Here is a 24,129-nt window from a genome sequence, read left to right as displayed (position 1 = left end):
TAAATATTTGCATATTTCTCCAAAGAATTCACTTTCTAATAAAACAAAATAATATAGCTCTTGGAGAAGGGTGTGCTTCATTATAAATATCATTTACAAATAAATGTATGATTATTGCACTTGAATATGTTGGACTTACAAGAAAAAGCAGTGCTTTGAAATTTCTGATTAATTCAAGATCATCTTTTAATTTTTTACAAAATTCCTAAACTATGATTAGAAAATCCTTTACTAAGATGGACAACTGTAGTTTAATCTTATTTGAGTTGTATTTTTTTAGTACCTCAGATTAAATGTCCTGTAATTTCAAACTTGCTTATACTTCCATACAGTTTTGTAAAGAACTATACATGCTGGTACTTTTCTAGGTACCAAAAAGATGAAACAGAGAATAAAATATTTGATATTGTAGACAGTACCATATTTGTAGGGCATCAGATAATAGATCAAACTCATTCAACAATTATTTATGGGTTATTATCTGACCATCATTGTACTGGGTGTTAGGAGCATAGTAAAAACAGCATGAACAAAAGAAACACAACAAACTATCTTTATACACTTATTACTGAGAGAGTCAGAAGGCATCGTACATAAAGGACTTAATTTGATTGTGTGTGGATAAGGAAAGTCTCCATTGGCCATTTCCATTTCCTCCAAGTAGTTATTAAGATACTCAGAAGAGTGGTTGGAGAAGACGGTTTGGTGGTGTGAGACAGATAGGAAGGTGTGAAGTGTTCATCTAGGAGAGTGTAGTAGGATTAACTGGCAACATTGAAAACCTATGAAAGCTCTGAAATCATAAATTAACTTTGAATATTTCTCTGAGCAGATGTGGAATATAAAAGTGCATCAGACTATGCTTGGTATTTTCCTCACCAAATACAATGGAGGAATAAAAATAAAGGTGGGAAATAAAGGTGGGAAATAAAGGTGGGAAGGTTAATGTAAGGGAGTAATAGTAATGACATTGATATATACATTGATATGAAGGATGAGATTGAGAGAGAAAGGAAAACCAGCAGGGTCAATGAATTGGAGATTTCAGTGGAGTGGAAGAGTCATTGAAATCAGGATACAGAAGACTGACCTAACAAAATAAAAGGTTACAAATGCACAGATGGATGCTTAAAATGGAGAATCTGGAGTTTATACAATTAGTAGTCATAACAAATTCTAACATCTGATTATGGGAATGCATTAAAGAGAAGAACACGATCACCAGAAATGAGGAGGATCAGCGAGGAAAACCATGGATTTTGTAAAGATCAACTACAGAGAATATGAATTTAATCACATGGTATTTGCATTGATCCTAGGTCATATTTTGAGGGCATTGCTACAATGTTATCCTTTAATATTCACATAATTTTGTAATTTTTTTCACTTAATATTTAATGTATCAAGTTATTGCAACATAATAGGTATTTAAACATGTCAATACATATAAATACATATTTCTGTGAATGAATCCAAAGTAATACTAGGGGATCTTTTTGGTAGTGCTAAATTCAGTTCTAGCACGGTGACACATTCAAAGAAAAACAATTCAGTCTCTGAAAATCCTGAAGATTATGGTAATTTTTAAATCCATGTTTTCTGTATTATTATATAGAAGAAAGTATTGCACACAATCCTCATCAAAACTTCCTAAAAGTACAGTTCATTACATTTTTGTCATTTTTGTTTTTCCTTTTTTTTTAACTAGATAGTAATTACTAATGCTAGTTAAATTCTCTTTTGTTATTGTCTAATATCCTTTTCGATCTGGTCACCCTGATGCTGTGGGGAAATTCAGGGCTCATGGAAACTCAACCACTTTTTTGCCAGCCATTACATAACAAAGGTTTATTATACATTTTCTTTAAACATGAAAAGAACCAGACATGGTGGCACATGCCTGTTATCACAGAGACTTGGGAGACTGAGGCAGGAGGATAAGAAAGTTGAAGCCAGCCTCACCAATTTAGTAAAGGCCTAAGAAACTTGGTGAGACCCTGTCTCAAAACAAAAAACTAGAGATATATCTCAGTGGGTAAGGGTCCTGGGTTCAATCTCTGCTACAAAAAAAAAAAAAAAAGTTATAAGAACTTATGCTCTTATATATTTGGTTCCCTTCACATGTGTTTGTGTATGTATAATATGCATAAGTATATATTTATATGTGTGAGAATTTACTCATAAACATGACAGCCAGTGATTTACCTCAGTAGTAAAAAAAACCAGAAATATGGGAGAATTTCCTTGTTATAAAAATCTACTTATTTACAATGTCTTTAATGCCTATGTATCAGTCCAATATTAATGAGCATACATGTTTTTCCTAGTAGTTTGTTTTTTCAAAATTTGTGACAATGGCGGTTCTATGTATGCCTATACATAGAATTTGCACAAGATATTTTTGGAAGTAATATTTCTGAGTTTTGGGTTCAGCAGTTTCCACTATCACCACAAAGGAGAGGGTCTTTGCAGCTATTAGAGGAAAAGCAGTCAGGGCTATGTGTCCTGAATCAGGAAAAAATCTCATATGAAATGAAAAGTTTAAAAATAAAAGCAGTGAAATGATATTTAAGAAAAAAGAAATATGGAAGGGTAAAATTCTATTACATGACAGATCTTCACTGGTTGCGTATTCCAGTAACATTGGGAACATGACTGTAAATAAATGAATTAGGAATCAAGTTTGACATTTGCATGATGAAATATGAAGCACATTTTCAATAATTTCAGTGATCCCCTAAATATCATTCAGAAATGTTAGCTGACCTAAATTTCCATTTGGCTAATGACTTTCTTTGCAAAGCATATGACAAGCTGTCACTGCCATACCACAAGTAATACATCAATAAATTCCACCTTTTGTGAGGTTTTGTATATTTATACATAAAGCAATGGAAAAATCCCTAGGTACAATATAAATTGGCATAATCTCTTACAGAACCAAGACAGAATATTAAAATTTAAAACATTCATATATTTGAATATAATGCAAAACAGGGCTGCATACTTTTCTTAAATAAGGAATATTTAACTGTATCCTAGGGTAAAAATCTTCATTCATCATTTTTGGTGATAAACAAAATAACCTTTATAAATCTAGAGAAGTTTACTTTTTAATAAAAAAGTACTTGCAAAGCCAGGAGGATTTTAGCCGTATCACCTTCCCCCTATAAACAGGATTAATTGTTTAATATGTAATACAGATATATTTCTCCCATAAACTCTTAGGTTTCTCAATGGTAAATGATAAACACAACGTACACAGGAGAAAATATCTTGAAACATATTTCAGTTTTTAATTTAAATGCTTTGGATTGAAATTATTATTAATTTGTATATTTGAATAGCTATTAGATAGTAATTGTTTTGCTCTCTGGATAATATGATTATTTAAAACTATTTTTATAAGTATTTTGATATTTTCATGGAAAATCACAGACATATTGATGTTGTGGCAGAGATTATTTGATTACAAGGAAATACACATTAGCTCCTTAAAAAGAAGAGATATATATCCAAGGGAAATGAAATCACCATATCAAAAAGCCTCCTGTACTCACATGATTATTGCAGCAGTTTTCACAACACCTGAGATACGAAGTCAATCGAGTTATCCAGTAAGAGGTGAATAGATTAAAATATTGCAACATACACACACATGAAATAACATTTAGCTAAGAGAATGGATGAAATTATGTTGTTTGCAGAAAGATGGATGTGAAATAAGCCACACACAAAGTACAAGTACTGAATATCTTCTCTCATATGTGGAATTTTAAAAGGTGAGCTCAGGATGTAAATAACAAAGTAGTGGTTCTTAGGGGACAATTGAGTGTAGGGGAGAAGAAGAAATGGGGAGAGATTGGTTAATGGATACAAAGTCATAATCAAATAAGAAGACTGTGTTCTGGTCTTTTGTTGCCAGATTGATAATAGTTGTTAATAATATTCTATCATATAAACTCAAAACAGCTAGTAGAGCGGATTTTGACTATTCTCATCACAAAAAAACTGATATCTATTAAAATAATGGACAGCTTCAGTGTCCTGAGTTGATCAATACACAATGCATAATTGAAATGAAACATAACACTGTACCCCACAAATATGTAAAATTATTGTCTGTTAATAAAAGTTAATTAACTAATAAGGGGAGTTTTTTTTTTTTTTTTTTTTTTTTGCAGAAACATTCCTTATTACTCATAAGTAAAAGCAGCTGTAAATTCCTAGGGCTGGGAGGTAGGCAGTTGTCATTCATTGTATTTTCTTCTGTCTCTCTCTGGAGTGCATTCACCTCTATAACCCTATCTTGGGCTAAATAGTCTCTCTTCTCTGCTTATCATTGCACATTGGCTTCTTTTACTTTGTCTCTCTCTAGATCAAGTCCTTCATTTTTATTCACCAGTGTCCCATATGTGGCTACCCTCATGGATAGTTTTATACAACCTCTAGATCAAAGGGCCAACAAAGACAAAGTAGATATTTTGAGTTTTAAACTTTCACCAGGTGAACACCCAGCACCAAATATTGTGACATGGAGAGGGGTTAACGTAAGTGGCCAAAGTAGGAGTTTGCCTGGAAGGATGCTCTTGGAATGGGTGAGACTAGATACTGCAGGGAGCTTGGCAGGTCTCTAGTTCATTCTGACCCCAATAAGTGAGACATGAGGCCAGATATGCAGATGGTAAAAATTCCCATCTATTTTCTATTTTATGAAAGTCAAGAAATTTCTTCTTCCCTGTTCTTGGCCAGGACTCCCTAGAATTCCTTTTCAGAAGTCCATCCCTTTTGTAGGAAAGCACATACTCTTATAAATTCAAAAACCTTCAGGAAAGTTTACACATGGTAAGATAGAACAATGGAAAAACACATGCATGAGCTCAGTCATCTTCTTATAAAAATTGATAACTACAAAAAAACATAGATATCATCTAATCTCACTCTTCATTATGTAGAGAATGTGAGGTGTAAGCACTGTCCCATGTCATTTGATGGTTATTTTGTAAAGGTCAAGATTAAGGTCAGGATTTGTTTTTAACTCTCATTTTATTTCAGTATTATCTCTACTTCACCAATGACTTCCCTTTTTGAACAATTCAGTCTGAATATTACAATAAAGCAATGAGAATTTTGCTCTATATAAAGTTTCTGTGCTATTTTCCTGTTACTGCTGTAAGAAATTATAATGAGTTTAGTGGCTTGAATAGAACAAACTCACTATCATACAGTTTTTTTTAATCTTTTTTTATTATTTGTTGTTCAAAACATTACAAACCTCTTGACATATCATATTTCATACATTTGATTCAAGCAGATTATGAACTCCCATTTTTACCCCGTATACATATTTCAGATTCACATTGGTTCCACATCCACTTTTTTACATACTGCCCTACTAGTGTCTGTTGTATTCTGCTGCCCTTCCTATCCTCTACTATCCCCCCTCCCCTCCCCTCCCCTCTCCTCCCATCTTCTCTCTCTACCCCTCTACTGTAATTCATTTCTCTCTCTTGTTTTTTTCCCCTTTCCCCTCACTTCCTCTTATCTGTAATTTTGTATAACAATGAGGGTCTCCTTCTTTACCATGCAATTTCCCTTCGTACAGTTTTGAAGTACAAAATCTGATGCAGGTCTCACTGGGCTCAAATCTAGGATTGTGCTCCTTTCTGAAGGTTCTAAAGTAGAATCTTGTATTTGCCTCTTCCAGCACTTAAAGGTTTCTCACAAATTTTGTTCTTTGGCTCCCTTCCACTTTCAAAGCCTGAAAGGGTTTCTTGACACATTTTACATGAAAGCACACTTATTTCTGCTTCCAACCTGTTCCTCTTTTAAAGATTGGTTACCTTGGGCTCACCTGTATGATCCAGGACAATCTATTATAAAATCAGCTGATTAGTAACCTTAATTCCATCTACATCATTAATTCTCTTTTGCTATATAAGTTTACATACTCACAGGGTCTGGATATTAAGACATAAAATCCCTGGAAGTCTATATCCCTCCTATATAGAATCATTATTTTATACCTGATGTGAACTAGATTAAGTCTGAATTTTCATTTTTGGCTTCTGTAATTTGTATTGGTAATCACCTTCTGCAGGAAATAATTTATAGGTCAGGACATTCTTTGAATAAATTCATTTTGGTTTCCTCCTGAAGGAAATAAGAGGAAAATTCTCCAGTAGATAACCTTCAGACTTCATCTGCACCATTGCTTTTCTCCATCCCCAGAATGACAGATTTGGAGCCAAAGCAACACTACTAACCCTCAGGTTGTTCTTGAGCCATACTGAGCCAGATCTTTACCAGTGAATTTTTTATTATTGTCTCTAACCTCTTGAATTAACCTGATTTTAACTACTGCATTTCCATTGTGAATTATGCTCTGAAAATACATGTGATTATTTCTTGTCCTTGCTACCTGAATATGGTGCTAGAAAATTTGAAAATCTTTTCTATGCCCACTATATTCTCTTACAGATTCCAGCGCACTCCCTTGGTTGGCAGTCCCAAGTTTCTCCAGGTCATTCATTTCTCCAATCCCAATAGATACTTGAATCTTCCCATGAAGTTTTCCTCTTATTCTAACTATTCCTCTGAGGAAATTGAGGCTGAACACTATTATCTCACAGCCTAGTATGTGCAATAAGTATGAAATTAATTATGACTTTAGGATGAGATTAAGATTTATTAGACATGCTTTAATGTTGCAAAAGTAGAGCATTAGCTTAAAAGAGGGGAATATTACCTCTGAAAGAGTAGGGTAGTAGTGGCAGTAGAGAGATACAAAAGTTTTCCTCAAAAGAGATTATTTCTGAACATCGTCTTCTACAAGGAGACAAGAGTATGAGGGGAAAACTGGGTTGCCTAGAAGCCAGTTTCCTTCCTCTCTGGCACATTTTCCATTCTGGTTCTCTTCTAGCTTCATGAATTTTAGATGAGCCTCAGACCTATGTATGTATATTTATTTATTTATTATTTTATTTATACTGGGGATAGAACCCAAGCACACTTTGTCACTGAGCCACATTCTCAGTCCTTTTTTATTTTTTTTATTTTGGGACAGTGTCTCACTAAGTTGCTTCGGGCCTCCCTAAGTTGTATCTGGAGAGTGGAGTCTCTCTCTGCTTACTGATCATCATGTGAGCTGGTTCCCACTGCCACATTCTTCTGTCATGATGTCCTGCCTCACCTTGAGCCTTGAGGAATTGAGCCTGCTGTTCATGGATTGAGATATCTGAAAACATGAAAATAAATTTTTCCTCCTGTATAATTGTTCTGGTTGGGTCGTTAAGTCACAGCAGCGAAAAAGCTGATTAAGACTGGCTGGTATAACCAAGTTTGCAAAATTTGGTAAAAATGTTATCTGAGATCTGAGTTCTCTATCTTTATTCTCTGTGCTTTCTGTAATATCCCAGGATGAATCTCTCTCATTCCATTTCTCATAATACACTTCCTGATTCCCATAGAGAAGAGAAGAACCCCCTACACTGCTATTCAAGATTCTGTATTCTAGACCCTAACCACCTTACAAATGTATGCTCACTGTTCTGAAAACAAACTCCTCATATCAGTGTCTTTAAATTTCTAGCCTCAAGTCTCCCAGTTCCAATTAACTTCATGCCATAGTCATAGTGAACTAATCCTGATCTCTTTAAATTGTCTTCTTCCTCTCTTGGTATGGACCCTATTGCTTTTCTCTTCTCAGACTTGTGAAGTTTTGGGGAACAGAACACATATTTCATTCAGATTTATATTTTCCTACCTTGACCTCTATATAAAAAACTGTTAACAATAATACTGACCAAATAAAATATTGCTTATAATTCCTTTAAATTCTGTAATTCAGTGGGACATTCTTTCACTTCCTGAAAAGGAAATAATACACAATGCTTTCTGATTTTCTCTCTTTATTTGTAGGAAAAAAAATGTTTCTATTTGTACATGTTGGAAAAAAAGAGAGATAATTGCTTTGGTGACTTCCCATAACCTAAAGCAACAAGGCATTGACACAGTTGAGAATAGAGTTTAGTTCTTTGACTCCAATTCGTGTTTCCTACAAAGCATCACTCAACAAGAGGAAAGAAGCTCCATGTGAATTAAATAACTTTCTTTGAATTGAAGTCAGTTTTCCTTTGTCACATCAACACCTTCACCACAGGGTATTTTGTGAACTGAAAGGAAAGGCTGTGTGCTGAAGCTGTGTCTTGCTAGCACTTCAGCAGGTTTATTAACTTCTTGTCGGAGAGCTTTTTAATTTGAATAGAATCTGAGCAGTGGTAGGAAGATTTTATGTAACCCTCATTTTTCTATTGTTGAAAGCTCTTACATCTTTAAGATCTGAAAAGGCAAGACCTCTGCCATTAAAAACATTGCAGTTATCTGGAAGTTATATTCACAGGCAGTTAGCAAGTATTGCATTGGTCTTTGTGCATTACTAGGCCACAGTTGAGATGAGATGAGATCAGAGAATCAATGGACTGTATAAGTTGAAAATAATATTGACTCTTAAGTGAATATATGGTTGAACTTTAGATATATACTTTTCTTATACATATTAAAGCTTATCTTGGAAAAAAAATTAGATTTCAATAAAGAATAAAAGATTGAAGAAAAATCCAGTGCTTTAGCTACATTTAGATGAATATGATAATTTTCTGGCTCATATCACATTTAAAGATATATCACTTTTAAAAATGAGAATCATGTATAACCTGATGATGAGAAGGTTTCTGGTGATATACCATTTACAATACTCTCTGGCCTCCACAGTGGTATTTCAATAGATGAATAAGTGAAGGTCTGGTTGAATCATGAAGATTAAGTTGGGCTGTTCGCATTCCTGTCAACATGGATAAGCACTCTGAAATTGACATATTTGAGTATGCCAGTTTATTCAAGATAACACATTGAATGTCTTTATTCTAGTCACTATGCTAGGTTCCAAAGAGCTAAAGATAGATAAGATGCACCAGGAAAAACAATACACATATAAATATATGTTAAACAATGGAACAGTAATGATAGATATGTTCAGCCTGAATCTTTTTTTTTTTTTAATTTACCTAACCAGCCTGAATCTTAAAAACACAAAATCATATAGAAATAACCAAGGTGAACGTGGGAGCAAGGATATTCACATTGTTGGAAATACCATTTGAAGAGCCATCAAAGCTGAAAACAATTTAATGTGGGTAGAGAACTATAAGACACTGTAGGAAATTCAGTGCCAAAAAATCTATATGTTCAAGAGAAACTGAATGAGTCTTGGTCAAGGTAAGTTGGTTTTGGCATATAAGGGAGTTTGAACATGATCCTAGAGAAAAGTGACCCAGTGTAGGGTTTTAAGACATTTGTGTTTTAAACAGAACCCATGGAAGTACTGTGTAGAATAGACTGAGAGAGTAAAATGAGAAGCCAGAAAAGCAGGTAGTTAAGAAAATATTGAAGTAGTCTAGGAAAGAGAAGATTTGATTCTGAATGAAGACAATAATACTAATGATGAAGGGGTGAGAAAAGATTTTAAAAAGTATTTAGGAGACATAAATGCCAATATTGACTGGCTATGGGATATAAAGGGATAGAAATAAGGAGTAATTAGGCTTTGCACTTGAGTGACAAGATAAATCACTGGCATCACATGCATAACAAATCATGATATAAATGCCTTCCTAACATTTGCACTATATGTGCAATTCTTCAGGATATGCTGTTGCAGAGGTAGTCAAAGAAATGTTAGTGTCTGAAGGCATAGAATTGTGAGAAATCTAGAGGTATTTTATTCATTTTAGTGCTGGAAAATTTGTTCCATTATATCTTTCTAGCATTAAACAAAGATAGATTGTATAGCATTAATTTGATTAAAGAATAAGAAGAAAGATATCCTGTCAGAGGATGACAGGGAGGAAGAAGGGAGAAGATTTTTTGCTGATCATTGCATTTGTATAATTTTGCTGATCACTCCTTTACATAAGTGACTGTTAAATATTAATCTAGTGACATAAGAAAGTGTTCATTATCTTTGAAAAAATTAAGTATAAAATGTTATTAAATGCATTAGTATAATTATTATTTTGATTTTCACTTTGAAATGCTATATCATTTTCTAAGAAAACTTGTTTTTTCAAATACTGTTTATATATGATAGCTAAAGTTTTTCCTTTTATAGAGAAAGGCAATAGCAGATCAGACTGAGTTTGAAGGTAGTCAATCATTCTATCCCATGGGTAAATTTTAAGATGCACTTTTTGAGAAATTGGGATGTTATCAAGCATCTCCAGATTTATGAAGTTAAGAATTTATCAGTCTAATTAATTAATTTAATCCACAGAATTAGGTGTAAAAATAAATAGGCAGCTCAAGCCATTTATCTGGCTCAAATGTATTCTGTAGTTAATGTTCACGCTTCTTAGAATTGGTCATTATATTATCATTTAAATGCAACTGGTCAAATAAAAACAAATAAAATGAAACAAAAGCATCACTTAACAAAAAAATATTACCTCATAATATAGTGACCTTCATCCCATCTCCCAGTAGCAACAATTTTATTTGATTATGAAAAGAATTTGAAAGCCAGTGCATATTTAACTAAGATAGATCTGTGTTCTGTTAATTGACCCTAGAAACATACACATTGTTGTGCATTTTTCCATTGTTAAATTTTAAAATGATAGAAATATTATATTGTTTAATGCTAGAAAGATATAATGGAACAAATTTTCCAGCACTAAAATGAATAAAATACCTCTAGATTTCTCACAATTCTATGCCTTCAGACACTAACATTTCTTTGACTACCTCTGCAACAGCATATCCTGAAGAATTGCACATATAGTGCAAATGTTAGGAAGGCATTTATATCATGATTTGTTATACATGTGATGCCAGTGATTTATCTTTATTATGATAAAGTTTATTTTAATTAAAGGGTATTATCCATAGGGCTGGTACAAAGATGGCCCATAGGAACAAAGGCCTTTTTAACTTCTAGGTTATAACTTTTAATTCTTCCTAAATCGCTGCTGCTACAGTACACTAAATGATACCCAAGTGACCTGGAAAAGTTAATGTGATTCCCTAAGCACTTAAAAGAGTGCTAGACTTTGATACTAGGGAAAATCCAACCTTTCATATTTAGTAAGTTAGAACAAAGTGGGTTCTCTGTATATTTTCTACTTACTTTGCTAAATATGCTTAGAATAATACTTAGCTGTTTTGTCAGCTTTTTCACTGCTATGACTAAAGGACCTGACCAGCACAATTAGAGGAGGTAAAGTTTAGTTGAGGGCTCATAGTTTCAGAGGTTTTATTTCATAAAAGGCTGACTCTATTCTTCAGGGCTGGAGGTGAGGCTGAACATCATGTCAGGAAAGGGTGGCAGAGGGAAGCTGAGAAAAACTCCATTTCTAGATACAAATATATACACCAAAGCTGTGCCCTAATTCCTACCTCCTCCAGCCACACCCTACCACTTCAGTTACCACTCAGTTAATCCCTACCAGGGGATTAAATCACTGATTGGGTTAAGACTCTTACAACCCAATCATTTATCCCATTTATCCTTTGAACCTTCTTGCATTATCTCACACATGAGCTTTTGGGAGACAACTCACATCCAAACCATAACCCTTAGCTCTCAAAGGAATAAGTTCCATCCATTGGAAGTCATTAAATTAAAAACATTTAACGAACCAATAGTAATTAGAGATGTGATCTATCCTTACAACTGTACCTTTTTAAGACAGTTTAGTAAACAGCAAGACCTATTTGTGTCTAACATTTTGCTGTTCTCTAGGTTAAGCACAGGGGTTTTGAATCGCAGGTTGATATTACAAATATGATCTAGACACAATTGTGATTTTCAGTTTTCTTTTCAAAGCAGATCATAATTGGTTTATGTACCACTATTTTTGTAACAATTTTTTAAATAATTATTTTCTGAACTGCTTTTAATGATACATCTACAATTGACTGTTTGAGGGCAATTGAACTCAGGCATGCATAAGAAAAGGAAAATGAGCTATTTAATACTACCATGAGAATCACTAACTATTCCAGAGCACCAAGCAGCAAGCCCAGCAGCCCTATAAACCTTCCACAAGAGTCAAGTTCATTTGAATGACTATCTTATGGGAAAATCTGGCAGGACCACTCTGAAGAATTTTTAAGGTAAGAAGCATGCTTGTTAATTTTCTAGTCACCTAAGGGCCATATTAAAATGATTTGCTATAATTTCAAGGTTATGATATGACCCATCAAACATCAAAACATAAGATGTGCAAGACTGAAACAAATTTGAAACTTTTGATTTTACATTCAGTAGTGGGTCCCCAGGAAGTAACTGGGTATCCTTGACACTGAACCATGGTTAGTTTCTGCTGATCTAGGCACTTTGCTGAAAATTACCTTGCCTTTATGGGCATGCAGTCATAAATATTGTCAGGGAATGGTCAAATAAACACAGAAATTATTTTTTCTTGTTTACAGTAAGAATTCATAAAATGTAGAACTCTTATAATTAGTTTGAATGCTTATTGCATTCCATTTGTTTAAATAATCGAATGTGATTGTTTCAAAAATCACAGTGGAATAAATTTGGGGCAAAACTTCCATTTGGTCTATGATTAAGTATAGCAAGTTGTGGAATTTCAGTTTATTATTTCCTCATAGAGTTTATTACTTTTTCACATCTCCACTTAAATAAGAAAATATATGCATCAGAGTCTTGCAATTTTAACAATTTTAAAGCCCAAAATATATTCTGGTTCATAATCAAATGTTTCATATAGGAATCTACAGTAATTTGTTTGTATGTTCAAATATGCAATGAAAGGCTAACTTTCTTTCTTTCTTTTTTTTTTTTTTTTTTTTTTTTTTTTTTTTTTTGTTGGTACCAGGGATGTAACCCAGGGACAGCTTCCTTGTGACAGAATTATGTTATCTTATGATTATTGGCAGAAAACAGATGTTTTAAAATATATCTCATCAAATTGAATTTTAATATATTTCTATCATTAGAAAAGTGCCATTAGGTATTACTCATCATATGCATCACATGGTCATAAGCTTGGTTTTAATGGAGATTCAAAGGGTCTGAGATGGAGTCTGGGAGTTCACACTAAATATAATAGTTTTAAAAAATCTGTGTTTGTTTATTAAAAATTTTCCTCAGTCAGGTACACATAAATTGAAATGAATGTCTTGTTTGAAATAGGATTTTTAATGCCAGATAGGGTTATGTCATTTGATTATTTTTACATTCTTTTGTCTGTCACATGTAGGATCTCTATAAATTTTTACCAGATGAATGGCTGAATTCACATGTGTCCTGACAAATTTATGATCCATAAATTTAGTATACAATATCTGAATAGATGTTCAAATCATAGTGGTATGAATATGTTTTTCATGGGTTTGATATAAAGCCAGAATTTTGAAAATCCTTTCAAAGTAAATTTGGTCAAAATTTGAATCTACAATTTTGAAAACATTTAATTTTACAAAATGTGGAACAACGTATTCCTACCACATGGTCGAATGTGGTTTTAATAATCATGGTGTATGCCCTACATATAAGTCAAGAGACTTTAAGTTATATTTATGACTCATTTTCTCTAAGATGGTCATTATTTTCTATCAATCAAAATAATTCCTAAAGATAGGTGTTTACTTGGTAACATAATAATGGCTAGCAATTCTTAGATTTGTTTAGAATTTGTAAGACTTATTAGCTCTGGCACAAATAAATCCCCAGTGTAATTACAACGTGAAATTTATTTAAAAATACATGCTATAAACTAAAGTGTTATTATACTTAATTTTTACTTGTTTACATTTTTGTAAAAGTGTATGGTACTTATTATTATTATATTTTATTTTTTGGAACAGGGATTGAACCCAGGCGCACTTTACCACTGAGCCACATCCTAACGCCTTTTTAATATTTTATTTAGAGACAGGGTCTCATGGAGTTGCTTAGGGCCTCACCAGATTGCTGAGCCTGGCTTTGAATTTGTGAGCCTCCTGCCTTACCCCGTCGTGCCCCTGAGATTACAGGAATGAGCCATTTTACCTGTTTACTCTTATTATTTTGACCACTTCATTGATGTTATATTCCTCAAGGATTTTCACATAAAACAGGATCACCATAGTGATCCATAAAAATTCATAGTGCCAACTAATTGAAATGCAGCCATGCAAGTTATCAACAATAGATTGCCACAATTTTTAAAATATAACTCTAAATAACAGTAACACAGAATTTAAAAAGAAAGATAAGTGTCAACATCAAATTTTTGCTGTCATCATATGAACAAATTATGTTTCTTCTCTTCAGTTTCATTACTTGCCAAGAAAAAGGGGTAGAATAAGAGGCTTAAAATGTCTACTTGTGCCCTAAATAGCCCTTGCATATGTCTTTAGTTATTACTACTATCCTCATTATCACTATTGGAATCAATCAACATTGTTATTTTCAAGTGAAAGTATTATGAATTTAAAAGCTCCTGGGATTGTTCCAGCAGAAATCAAACTTTTACCCTGCTTTCTCTGGCCTGAAGAATGTCTGGTCTTCTGGAAGAAAATCCAGAGATCGTGAAAGATGACTTTTTGACTATGTCAATTTTTCCTCCACTGAGTCATGACATAGTGAGAAATGTTGAGTAAATTAAAAGAATATGAGAACTTATTTTTTATGATAGCACAATAGTTTGTCCCCATTAAATACTGGGATGTATTTTTTTCAACAAATTAAAATTTTATTTCCACATTTTAACTTAAGATCTCAAAAAACATCATTATACTCATAAATTACATTGCAAGGATTTGGAAACTATAACAAAATGCAAGCAAGCTAATTCAGGTGATTTAATGAGGTTGTGGTGAAGCCATGAGCAGTATGGGGTATCTGATATGGTCAGTGCCTACTAAGAATGTGCTTTTTCCTTTATCTCATTGGCCTTCATGGAAATTTCCTAAAATATTTTCAGCAAATTGTTTTAAATGTCTTTTCATAAACACTGACCCTATCTAGATAGTGTCACGTTTAAATAAAAAACAAAATATATTTCGATTTCCATCATATTTTAGCCAAGCACATAGCCTATACAGACTATGTGTAATTAGTTTCCCTATTGTTCTTTTATTAACATTTTAGAATCATCTAAAAATTGATGTTTTCAAAATACTTCAGTAAAATAAAGCCCAAGACATTTATGATTCAAATTTTTAATTTGGGAAATTCCACTTTGACACATGATTATCTTTATACTCATCAAACTAACTTTCCATAGGGGTGCAAGGAGAAATGCACATTCCACCTACTAATCCCTTCTAAGAGTAGTTTCTTTTAGTATGTTCTATATGTTTAAAATCTTCCAGGTTATTAGAGAAAAGTTGTTAGAATAAAGGGTAGATAAATCATTACTTCTATTTTTGTCCCTAAAAATTGTGTTTTTAAAACACTTTGTGTACCCTTGAATCTTAAAATGAAAGTTGTGTTAGATTCTTCATAATGAGTAATACAGTGGTTACTCATTTTTTAGTGGTTCTCAATTTTTAACAACATATTTCTTTTATCAAAAATTAATAAAACATATAAAGTATAAGTGAAACATAATTTTAATGGCATTGACTTTTGTGTCATGCATGTGTGTGAGTAAAGGCCTTACCATTATTAACTTCAGGACTGAAGTCCCCAAGTTCAGACTCTTCATTTGTAAAATGTAAAATGGAGCAAATGATGGCTTACCTCAAGGGGTGGCTGTGAAGGCTACTCAAGACAATGCTTGTGTAGCTTTAAGCATAGCTTTACCATTCTCACAATAGCATCAATAATTACAAATGAAATAGGTAAGTTGTTCTGGTGATGGACAGATTGGAGCAATGCAAGTCCTGTGCTCTCAGCTTTAGTTCTGTTCCCTTTTGTATATTGTTAATGGTTCAAAAAAGGAATTTCAGGTAATTTCTCCTCCTTATTCCTGTATTAACTTGAGATTTTATCAGTGGTTCAGAGAATAGATGAATAAAAAATAGATGTTTTTCTTAGTATATGCTAGATTCTTACTCCTCTCTCCTTGAGACAAGCAGTCATGGTCATTTTCCTGATAGCGGGATCCCACACATTAGTGTAACTTTAGGGTTGCTGTACAGGGATGGGTGGCACTCAGAGTGGTTTCTCCTTACACACACAGTGGTTGATATCAATGGTAGATATTTTACCTTCAATTCCTAATAAGAAGTAAAAAGTAAAGAAAGGAGATATTAATAGTTGGCTGTTCATCATAGAGCATCAGACAGTTTAGGTGTTTTTTTTTTCCTAAACTTGGAAGATATCACTATGAAAATAAGAAAGAAACAGTAGTTTAGAGTCAATGGTAAATCCATGTTCCTTATTATCTGAAAATATTCCTCTACATTGTCTCATAAAACTAACAAGCAAGGTCTTTTTCAAGTTAAGGAGCCCACATATTAAAACACAGAGTAGACTTTGATATCTACCTGGACATTACAGTAGGCATATACAAAATATTGTGCCTAGCACAATGAATGAAACTCTTGGTCAGCAATTTAGGCTGTGGTTACTGGGAATTTCTGGATTTAGTTTGGCTTTTTTTTTTCACTTTTTAAAACTTTGCTCTAATTAGTTATACATGACAGCAGAATGGATTTTGATTCATTGTACACAGATGAAGTACAGCTTTTCGCTTCTCTGATTGTACATTATGTAGAGTCACACTATTTGTGCAATCATACATGTGCCTAGGGCAGTGATGTGCATCTCATTCTACCCTCTTTCTTACCCCCTACTCCTCCCCTTCCCGCACTTCCTTTTGCCTTATCCAGAGTTCCTCCATTCTTCCCAAACCCCTCAACCCACTATTATGGATCAGTATCCACTTATCAGAGAAAATATTTTGCCTTTGGTGTTTTGGGATTAGCTTACAAATTAGGCTGTGGTTATTCGGAAGTTCTAGATGTAGTTTGGCTTTCTAGTGCATTTGTATCTACAAGTCAACTAGGAGGTTCTTATGCAATGGCAAGAGAAATTGAATAACATGTTTCTTATATTAATGAAGTTTAATCAACTTAATCACATCTCTTCCAAAAGCACTCTAGGATTCTCCCACCACTAAGGCTCATCCAATCACAGCACCATGCTCAAATTTCTGGAATTTATAATCTAAACTAGATCCAGATGAAGTGCTTGGGTATGATTCTTTTACTTATAAAGTCTGTAAATGTTCTATGATAGAAAAAGTTACCTTTTTCCTATACCTAATAATTGTGAGACAGCAAACCTACCCAAACATTGTCATTTGGAGGAAAACAGAAGGAGCATTGGTATCATAGACCCGTGATGATTCTGAAATACAATGAAGAAAATGTTGCCAAAACTAACTATTCTAGAAACAGGAAATGTTTCTTGATGAAGGCCTAATTATGCTTCCTGGAAATCAGCCCATTGCTTTCCAAAGCATCTCACTATGCACTTTTGGATGTCCTTCCATTTTTATTCCTGGCCACTTTTGATGGTGTTATTGGAAGACATAATTTGGTGAGTGAAGAAAGATATAGGACCTGTGGGTCTTTTCCCTATTTTGAACTACCCATTTGATCCATGCAATTAGTTCCTTTCTTAATATTATTCTCTTATAATTTTATGGGTTCCAATGAATTTAGTTGTATTAACTCCATTTACCAAAAGCCCTTGCCCATATTTCTCTACTTTTGGTTCTTGTAGTTCTTTGGTTGAATATATCACCCTGTTGAGGAATACCCTTAAGACACGTAGAAAGATTTTTATTTTAGTTGAAAATGTATAACTTACACTATCTGAACTCTTTCAGATGTATTATAGCCATGCTTGGTTTTGACATTGTCCCAGATCATGTTTATATTTGAGAATCTTTTATACGTCGTGAGGTTTGGCTAGCTCTGACTGGAGAAAGGAGGGTAACTGGCCATGTGCTCTACGACGCCATTTCTGGTCCTGTTCAAATGGCAGTAGCTCAGTTCTAAAAAGGAATGTAAAGGAGAAAAGTTTCAGAACGTTTATTAGCCCTGCTCAGATTCCAGGGTTGGGGAAATAAACTGGCATCATGGGAAAATAAAAAAAATAGTGGCCATTTTATGCTCTACCGCAGTTATGCAAACATGAATTTTACTGGCTGGATTTCTGGCAACATCTGACAACCTGGAAATGATTGCTGCCATTCATTGTGTGTTCTTTGTAACCATCCCCCTTGACATGGGAACTAATAATGAACAGTGATTCGGGACAGAGGAAAGTCTCTGCTTCTACCATCTGTTGTGAATTCCCTCCTGTAGCTCATTTAGTTTAAAAACAAGATCATTTTTCTGGGCCAAGAAACATGGGGCAGAGCTTATTACCAACCTAGGCATTAGAAATGGCAAATGCAAACTAATTGTTGAAAATAGACCTACATAGGACAATAATCATCATGACTTCTAGATTGTTTGGGTCAAAGAGAAGTTCTCAGAGAAGAATTGAAACAGCTCTCCATCAAAAGATTATAATCAGAATAACACCAGATGTTTCAATAGACACAGTGAAAACTAGAGGATAAAAGAGCAATACCTCCGTATTTTGAAGCAAAATATTTGTGGACTAGAAATCTGTATTTTATACAAACTAACAAACACACATTTCTCATGTACATTTTTCTTGAGAAGTTGTAAAAGGGCATGATCCACCAAGAAAGGAGTAAGAAAAAAGATAGGAAGGAAGAAAGGAAAGGAGGGAGGAAGGGAAAAAGGGAGGGAGGAAGGAAGAAGGAGTATGTTACCAACCTGATAATTAAAATAAAGTCTAGTCTCTTTCTTCTAATCAATATCTATTCAAAAGGCTACTGATTCTTGTAGGCTACAATGCACACGAAAATACAAGTTTCCCAATAAAAGAAGCAACCCTGGAAGGATACTTAAGAATGGTGAAGACTGGGTGCCTCTGATAGAGAAACTACATGGTTGAATAGTGACTAAAACATAATTTTCACTATTTAACTGTTTGTCTCTTCTGACTTTTGCATCACAGACATGTATTTCCTATCAAATAAAAAATAATAAAATATATTTTTAAATAATATTTTCTAAGATTAAAAATAGCTAAAGAAAAGCTGGGCAGGGTGTTACACACCTGTTATCTCAGTTACTGTGGAGGTTGCAGAAGAATAATCCCAAGTTTGAAGCCAGCAAGTGTAACTAGAGAGACCTTGTCTCAAAAATCTAAAAAAAGGGTTCAGACGTGGTGGTGCATACCTGTAATCCCACTGGCTCTGGATGCAGAGGCAGGAGGATCGCAAGTTCAAAGCCAGTCTCAGCGAAAGTAGCTAAGCTTCTTAGTAAGAACCTGTTTCTAAATAAAATACAAAAAAAAAAAAAAATAGAACTGGGGATGTAGCTTAGTGGTCGAGTGCCCTTGAATTCAATCCCTATTACTACCCCTCAAAAATAAATTAAAAAAGAGAATGTAGATCAGAGGTAGAACATTTACCTAGCATGTGAAAGGCACTGTGATCAATTTCCAGTAGTACCAAAAAAAAAAAAAAAAGACTGAAGAAATTAGTGTTGATATTGATATAACATGATACTCAATAAACTTTTTTTGTGTGTGTTTGTGTACTAGGTATTAAACCAAGGGCCTTGTACATGCTAAGCACCTGACCTATCATTGAGCCACATCCCTAGCCCAAGAAACATTTTTATATGAAAACAGCAAGATGTAGAATATTTTATAGTTAGTGAACATTTTTGTTAGGAAAAATACATATTCACCTACATATATGTATGTATACATTAAGACAAAGATTTATACACATAACATATATATATACATATATATACACACATACATACATATATATATATATACACATAACATATATACGTATGTTATGTGTATATCTGTGCTGCTTATTCCTAAAAGATGTTCAGAATTTTCTTTTTGTAAAGGCTGACAAGATTGGTTACTTCTGAGGGAAAGCACAGATGCATATGGAGTTGAAGATAGAGGAGGCACACTTTTTCTTTTCTTTTTTTATGACACTGGGGATCAAAATTGGGGCCTTCGGCATGCTAAAAGTATGCTATGCTACACCCTGCCTTGAAGCACAATTTTCAATGGAAACCTTTTAATACTTTTTACTTTTGACCCATATTTTATTACTATTAATTTTTAACCCAGTGAAATATAAAATTGAACAGATTTCACCAAAAATTATAAAAATATACAAAATTTTGATTGTCTTGGAGAACTGAGGTTGTCACGTGAACACTGGTTCTTGCTGTGCTCTATAATTTGTCTTGCTGCTGCATTTTAGTCAAAAGATAGAACCACTTTGTGGGCCTTGGCTTTTTCATTTGTGATTTCATACCACTCAACAGGACAGCTTTTAAAGTTCACGGTTACTTTTTGTTAACGCATGATAATGTTGCACAATTTTCTGTCCTAAGTAACACAAATTTTTGTTTTGTTTTTCTACTGAGTAAACTGGCTAGCCCTGATGTAGACCTGATGTCAGCTAGACACCAGAAGCTTGCAGAGTGAACAACTGAATGGAAAGCATCTTAGTTACTATTAACATGATTTGCAGGATGAGTGACAATGGCTTAAGTTGATAATATGCAGTTGTGTCTTGATAGCACTGCAGCATATACTAAAGTGCTTGCTATGCTAGAACTGTCTAGAGAGGAAGGTTCTGGCTTAGGCACGAACTGTTACTTGTGTGTTTGTTTCCCCCTCCTTCAGTGATATGTATTCAGTCCCATATTTATTTGTGATTAGATGACAGAAATCATTAATTCAATTATCATCAATATCTCTAGAGAACAAGGGAAAAGATGCTTCATGTTGCTACAATTTACTACCTTAAAATTTCAGATTCTGTAGAAAAAGCTACACCAATTTGGCAAAAGAAAATCTGGATTATTTTTTAGAGTTGAAAAATCACTTTCTTACATATTAATAATAGGTGTCTGCTTTTTATCACCTTGAAAAATAGATTCCCATCAGAATTTGACTGTGTGGAGGTTTGAGTAGCACCACATAACTATTTTTAACTGATTAATGAATAAAAAATACATTGCAAGAAATATATCAAAAAACTAATTAAATGTTCATCTGCTCTGCAACTGCTTTTCTGTGGGTGACATTTGTGAAAATAATTAATTTTTCATTTCATAGGACACATAACTTTGCAAAAAGTTCTGAAAGATACATTGAAAAGTTATGTTCCATTAGGAAAGTAGTCTAAAAATTGAAGAGTATTTTTAATAGTATAGTTGAAGATATTTTGTATATTTAATTTTAAACGATCTCAGGTTTTCTATACAATTTTAGTAGAGAATAAATTCATATTACACCTTTTCCCAAGACAACCTTAAAATAGAAGAAATAAAAGACATGTGCACATTCATTTATTTAATAAGTACTTATTAAACACCAATAAAGTGTATTCTGTATTGGGGATGTTTTATAGATTATATGTTAGTAACTTTTCTTGAGTTCATGTGGCTTGATATATGTGTACCTAAATGAATAGAAACAATGGTTTTAGCTTTTTATAAAATATACAAATCTAATAAGCATTTGCAAGAGATGTAAGAAGTAGATTAGTACCTTCATTTTCAAGTGCTCTAGCAACCCAGTTCAGGTGAAAAGTTCTTAAGCTCTGTACTATACATTGTTCTTATCTAGATAGACAAAATTCCTTATCCATCCCATTCTTTACCTGCTTATCAAAAATTTTCTCATTGACAATTTTATTCTGTAATATTTCTTGATCCTTACTGTGTACTAAGCACTATTTTAGGCATTTGGGATATAGCAGTGACAAAATAGACCTGAGTCTCCAACTTTAGAAAATCTATTCTATGATGGAGCTGCAAATCATGAACAAATCAATAAAGGAATTAAATTAAAAGCACGGAACTTCCTTGGCTGGGTCAACTAGCACATAGCCCAGCACTAAGAAGAGGATGAATGAGTGGTCAATGTACTTAACCAATTTGGGCTTTCAGTTAACAAGAGGTTATGGTTAAGTCATTCATATGCTCAGTAAGCCAAAATTCTTCACACTTCACATCCTCACATTCATTACTAATTTCTTAACTTAATATTTGACTCTTTCAAACATGTTATCTCAAGCATAGTAGTATTATCCACATCAATGGATAATCCCTACTTTGCCCCTCCTAGATCCTTTTTTTAATTAGTTATAAATAACAGTAGACCACATTTTGACACACCATACATAAATGGAGTATAACTTCCCATTTGTCTTGTTGTATATGATGTAAAGTAGCACAGGTCATGTAATCATATGTGCACATAGGGTTATAATATCTGATTCATTCTACTATCATTCCTACCCCCATATTCTTCCCATCCCTTCACTCCTCTCTGTCTAATACAAAGTACCTCTGTTATCCCCCCCTCCACTTATTGTGAATTAGCATCTGTATATCAGAGGAAACATTTGGCTTTTGGTCTTTGGGATTGGCTTATTTCATTTAGCATAATATTCTCCAGTTTCATCTACTTACCAGCAAATGTCATTATTTTATTCTTCTTTTTTAATTTATTTTTTATTCTAATTTGTCATAAATGACAGCATTTATGACAACTCATATCACACATATAGAGCATGATTTTTCATATCTCTGGTTGTATATAAAGTATATTCACACCATTCGTGTCTTAATACATGTACTTATGGTAATGATATCCATCTCATTCCACCATGTTTTGTGCACTCATGATTCCTCCCTTCCCCTTCCACCCCTTTGCCCTATCTAGAGTTCATCTAATTCTCCAATGCTCCCCCTCCCAACTCCACTATGAGTCAGCCTCCTTACAGCAGAGAAAACATTTGGCATTTGTTTGTTTTTTTTTTTTGGGGGGGGGGATTGGCTAACTTCATTTAGCATTATATTGTCCATCTCCATCCATTTACCTGCAAATGCCATGATTTTATTCTCTTTTAATGCTGAGTAATATTCCATTGTATATATCTGCCACATTTTTAATCCATTCATCAACTGAAGGGCATCTAGGTTGGTTTCACAGTTTAGCTATTGTGAATTGTGCTGCTATAAACATTGTGTCTGTTTCCCTGTAGTATGCTGATTTAAGTCCTGTGGGTAGAGACCGAGGAGTGGGATAGCTGGGTCAAATGATGGTTCCATTCCAAGCTTTCCAATGAATCTCCATACTGCTTTCTATATTGGCTACACCGATTTGCAGTCCTGCTAGCAATGTTTGAGTGTGCCTTTTTCCCCACATCCTCGCCAACACTTACTGTTGTTTGTGTTCTTAATAGCTGCCATTGTGACTGGAGTGACATGAAATCTTAGTTTTCATTTGCATTACTCTAGTTGCTAGAGATTTTGAACATTTTTTTATATATTTCTTAATTGATTCGTATCATCTTCTCAGAGGTAGACACCTTAGTTCCTTGGCCCATTTATTGATTGGGTTATTAATTTTTGGTGTTTACTTTTTTGAGTTCTTCATATACCCTAAATATTAGTGCTCTGATATGTGAGTGGTAAAAATTTGCTCCCACAATGTAGACTCTCTATTTACCTCATTGATTGTTTCTTTTGCTGAAAAGAAGCTCTTTATTTTGAATCCATCACATTTATTGTTTTTTTAATTTTAATTCTTGCAGTATAGGAGTCTTATTAAGGAAGCTGGGGCCTAATCTGACATGATGGAAATTTGGACTTACTTTGTCTTCTAATATAGCACAGTTGTTTATTTCCTAGGTCATTGATCCACTTTGAGTTGATTTTTGTGCATAGTGAGAGATAGGGGTTTAATTTCATTTTGTTACATGTGGATTTCCAGTTTTCCCAGCAGCATTTGTTGAAGAGACTATCTTTTCTCCAATGTATGTTTTTGGTGCATTGGTTTAATATAACTGCAATTGTGTAGGTTAGTCTCTGTGTCTCCTGTTCTGTATCATTGGTCTACTAGTCTATTTTGGTGCCAATACCATGTTGTTTTTGTTTTACTATTGCTCTGTAGTATAGTTTAACATCTGGTATAGTGATACTGTCTGCTTCACTCTTCTTGATAAGTATTGCTTTAGCTATTCTGGGTCT

The sequence above is a fragment of the Spermophilus citellus genome (assembly GCF_964194105.1).
Source record: "Spermophilus citellus genome assembly, chromosome: 1".
In the NCBI taxonomy this organism is placed as follows: Eukaryota; Metazoa; Chordata; class Mammalia; order Rodentia; family Sciuridae; genus Spermophilus; species Spermophilus citellus.
This window is presented reverse-complemented; position numbering follows the sequence as displayed.